Source organism: Oncorhynchus gorbuscha, linkage group LG03 (assembly GCF_021184085.1).
Source record: "Oncorhynchus gorbuscha isolate QuinsamMale2020 ecotype Even-year linkage group LG03, OgorEven_v1.0, whole genome shotgun sequence".
Classification (NCBI taxonomy): Eukaryota; Metazoa; Chordata; class Actinopteri; order Salmoniformes; family Salmonidae; genus Oncorhynchus; species Oncorhynchus gorbuscha.
This window is the reverse complement of record NC_060175.1, coordinates 102773740-102778739: the sequence shown is the minus strand read 5'-3', so window position 1 is coordinate 102778739 and position 5000 is coordinate 102773740.

Sequence of the window (5000 nt, the reverse complement as noted above, 5' to 3'; positions counted from 1 at the left end):
GAGGGGGGGGAGGACAGGGAAGGAGAGGGGGGACAGGGGGTAGAGGACAGGGAAGGACAGGGAAGGAGAGGGGGACAGGGGTAGAGGACAGGCAAGGAGAGGGGGACAGGGGTAGTGGACAGGGGAGGGGAGGGGAGGACAGGGGAGGGAGAGGGGGACAGGGGTAGTAGACAGGGGAGGAGAGGGGGAGGACAGGGGAGGACAGGGAAGGAGAGGGGGACAGGGTAGTGGACAGGAGAGGGGAGGGGAGGACAGGGGTAGTGAACAGGGGAGGAGAGGGGGAGGACAGGGGAGGCCAGGGAAGGAGAGGGGGACAGGGGTAGAGGACAGGGAAGGGAGGGGAGGACAGGGGTAGTGGACAGGGGAGGGGAGGGGAGGACAGGGGTAGTGGACAGGGAAGGAGAGGGGGGGAGGACAGAGGAGGAGAGGGGGAGGACAGGGGTAGAGGACAGGGGAGGACAGGGGTAGAGGACAGGGAGGAGAGGGGGACAGGGGAGGACAGGAAAGGAGAGGGAGGACAGGGGTAGAGGACAGGGGTAGAGGACAGGGGTAGAGGACAGGGGTAGAGGACAGGGGAGGAGAGGGGAGGACAGGGGAGGACAGGAAAGGAGAGGGGAGGACAGGGGAGGACAGGAAAGGACAGGGGAGGACAGGGGTAGAGGACAGGGGTAGAGGACAGGGGAGGAGAGGGGAGGACAGGGGTAGAGGACAGGGGAGGAGAGGGGAGGACAGGGGTAGAGGACAGGGGAGGAGAGGGGAGGACAGGGTAGAGGACAGGGGTAGAGGACAGGGGAGGAGAGGGGAGGACAGGGGTAGAGGACAGGGAAGGAGAGGGGAGGACAGGGGTAGAGGACAGGGGTAGAGGACAGGAAAGGAGAGGGAGGACAGGGTAGAGGACAGGGGTAGAGGACAGGGGAGGAGAGGGGAGGACAGGGGTAGAGGACAGGGGTAGAGGACAGGGGTAGAGGACAGGAAAGGAGAGAGGAGGACAGGGGAGGAGAGGGGAGGACAGGGGTAGAGGACAGGGGTAGAGGACAGGAAAGGAGAGGGGAGGACAGGGGAGGAGGGGGAGGACAGGGGTAGAGGACAGGGAGGAGAGGGGAGGACAGGGGTAGAGGACAGGGGTAGAGGACAGGGGAGGAGAGGGGAGGACAGGGGTAGAGGACAGGGGTAGAGGACAGGGGTAGAGGACAGGGGAGGAGAGGGGAGGACAGGGGTAGAGGACAGGGGTAGAGGACAGGGGTAGAGGAGAGGGGAGGACAGGGGTAGAGGACAGGGGAGGAGAGGGGAGGACAGGGGTAGAGGACAGGGGTAGAGGACAGGGGAGGAGAGGGGAGGACAGGGGTAGAGGACAGGGGTAGAGGACAGGGAAGGAGAGGGGAGGACAGGGGTAGAGGACAGGGGAGGAGAGGGGTAGAGGACAGGGGAAGAGAGGGGAGGACAGGGGTAGAGGACAGGGGAGGAGAGGGGAGGACAGGGGTAGAGGACAGGGGAGGAGAGGGGAGGACAGGGGTAGAGGACAAGGGTAGAGGACAGGGGAGGAGAGGGGGGACAGGTGAGGACAGGAAAGGAGAGGGGAGGACAGGGGTAGAGGACAGGGGTAGAGGACAGGGGAGGACAGGAAAGGAGAGGGGAGGACAGGGGTAGAGGACAGGGGAGGAGTAGAGACATGTTTCTTCCAACCTCCTATCAGGGCTGGGCCCTAAGCTATTTCAGCGATGGACTGTGTGAGTGTTTGTGCTCTCAGGCGCACGTGTGTCTGTGTGTGTGTGTGTGTGTGTGTGTGTGTGTGTGTGTGTGTGTGTGTGTGTGTGTGTGTGTGTGTGTGTGTGTGTGTGTGTGTGTGTGTGTGTGTGTGTGTGTGTGTGTGTGTGTGGGGGGGGGGGGTGGGGGGGGGGGGTCTGCCTGCCTGCCTGCCTGCCTGCCTGCTTGTCAGAGAGAGTCTTAGAGAGTCAGTGATTGTGAGCAGGGAGAGACTTCTGTACACTTATTCTCAGGATCCTGTCCTCTCTGATCTGGTAGTCTCATCAAGCAGCCGGCTCTCTCTTGGAATTAGCCCGATGACTCAGGTTGACTCTGAGTTAGTGATTGAGGACTCAGGTTAACTCTGACAGTTAGTGAATGAGGACTCAGGTTAACTCTGAGGGTTAGTGAGTGAGGTCATCAGGTTAACTCTGAGTTAGTGATTGAGGACTCAGGTTAACTCTGAGAGTTAATGAATGAGGACTCAGGTTAACTCTGAGGGTTAGTGATTGAGGACTCCATTTAACTCTGAGTTAGTGATTGAGGACTCAGGTTAACTCTGAGAGTTAATGATTGAGGACTCAGGTTAACTCTGCGTTAGTGATTGTGTACATGGAGTGTACAGACTTCTGGAGTCTCTCTACGTAGTGCACTACTTTGGACCTGAGCCTGATATAGTGCACTACTTTAGACCAGAGCCGGATATAGTACACTACTTTAGACCTTTTTCACTACTCTCTCTCTCTGTCTCTCTCTCTTCCTCTGTCTCTCTCTCTCTCTGTCTCTCTGTCTCTCTCTCTCTCTCTCTCTCTCTCTCTCTCTCTCTCTCTCTCTCTCTCTCTCTCTCTCTCTCTCTCTCTCTCTCTCTCTCTCTCTCTCTCTTCCTCTTTCTCCCCCTTTCCCTGAGATCAGACTGTCCCTTAAACTCCCTTTGGCCTGTGGCATTTTGACCTGGGCGTGTATGAGATTGGGGTTAAACTCCTTTCCTACCATCCCTCTCTCTCTCTTTCTCTATCCCCCTTCCTCCCTCAGGTGCCAGCAGGCCCATCGTTCATCCCCCCCCCCTCCCTTCCTTCTCCCTGCTCATCACCATGGTAATCTAGGGCAGCAGGATTCTGGAATGCACAACCAACTCCCTGAGTAATGTGTACAATTAATAACCCTACTGTGTGTGTGTGTGTGTGTGTGAGTGAGAGAGTGTGTGAGAGAGTGAGTGAGTGAGTGAGTGAGTGAGTGAGTGAGTGAGTGAGTGAGTGAGTGAGTGAGTGAGTGAGTGAGAGAGTGTGTGAGAGAGTGTGTGAGAGAGTGAGAGAGTGAGTGAGTGAGTGAGTGAGTGAGTGAGTGAGTGAGTGAGTGAGTGAGTGAGTGAGTGAGTGAGTGAGTGAGTGAGTGAGAGAGTGTGTGAGAGAGTGTGTGAGAGAGTGAGAGAGTGTGTGAGAGAGTGAGTGAGTGAGTGAGTGAGTGAGTGAGTGAGTGAGTGAGTGAGTGAGTGAGTGAGTGAGTGAGTGAGTGAGTGAGAGAGTGTGTGAGAGAGTGAGTGAGTGAGAGAGTGTGTGAGAGAGTGAGAGAGTGAGTGAGAGAGTGTGTAAGAGAGTGAGTGAGTGAGAGAGTGTGTGAGAGAGTGAGTGAGTGAGTGAGTGAGTGAGTGAGTGAGTGAGTGAGTGAGTGAGTGAGTGAGTGAGTATGTGAGTGAGTGAGAGAGTGAGTGAGAGAGTGAGTGTGTGAGAGAGTGAGTGAGTGAGAGAGTGAGAGATCATCCTCACAGGGCCATTCACTGATCCCATTTATTGGTCAGATTCATTTCAAAGGACATTTTTATTTTATTTATTTAACCATTTTTCACATTGAGATTAAAAATATATTTTTTAATTTTACGAGAGTCCTGTTTACATAACAACAGAACAATAAAACATACACATGTGTGTATAAAACAATATAATTCAGCACACAATAACAAAATAAACGTATTTAATAAAAGCAATCACCTTGGACTGTGAGTATTTTGACATTGAATAGATAGAGGTCCTGTCTGGGTGGTTGGTGAAACTCTGGTCTCTCTCTCTCCTCCTCATTGAATAGATAGAGGTCCTGTCTGGGAGGTTGGTGAAACTCTGGTCTCTCTCTCTCTCTCTCGTTGGTGAAACTCTGGTCTCTCTCTCTCCTCCTCATTGTATAGATAGAGGTCCTGTCTGGGAGGTTGGTGAAACTCTGGTCTCTCTCTCTCTCTCTCTCTCTCTCATTGGTGAAACTCTGGTCTCTCTCTCTCCTCCTCATTGTATAGATAGAGGTCCTGTCTGGGAGGTTGGTGAAACTCTGGTCAAAGTTCAATGATTCCTTCAAGCTCTACATTTCATGAATAGTATTGAGGTGGTAGAATGACTTATTAACCAACGAGATACCAGTACCTCTTGGCAATACTACAGGTTTAGTATGGATGCTGTTCAACACACGCACACACACACACACACACACACACACACACACACACACACACACACACACACACACACACACACACACACACACACACACACACACACACACACACACACACACACACACACACACACACACACACACACACACACACACACACACACACACACACACACACACACACACACACACACACACACACACACAACTGACTGACACAATGACTGAACTGGAAACTTAAAACTGGTTTCAGGTCCCTTCCTTTTCCAGACAGGAAGTTGTTCTAACCGGGTTATGAAGGAGCTTATCTAACAGGAAGTTGATCTAACCGGGTTATGAAGGAGCTTATCTAACAGGGCGATACAGAACTGTAACCTCACACCCTATTGGCCAAAATCAAAAACCTCACACCCTATTGGCCAAAATCAAAAACCTCACACCCTATTGGCCAAAATCAAAAACCTCACACCCTATTGGCCAAAATCAAAAACCTCACACCCTATTACAGTAACGTGTGAGGCACATTAGGGACAGTTCACAGGCGTGAAGCCCTAGCTGTGTCCCAAATGACACCCTACTTCCTACATCGTACAGCCCTGGTCATGAGCCCTGGTCATGAGCCCTGGTCATGAGCCCTGGTCATGAGCCCTGGTCATGAGCCCTGGTCATGAGCCCTGGTCATGAGCCCTGGTCATGAGCCCTGGTCATGAGCCCTGGTCATGAGCCCTGGTCATGAGCCCTGGTCAAGTAGTGGACCTCTGTCATCACAAATCATAGATACTGTAAACTGTTGGTTTCGTTACTCTTTAACACTGACGATT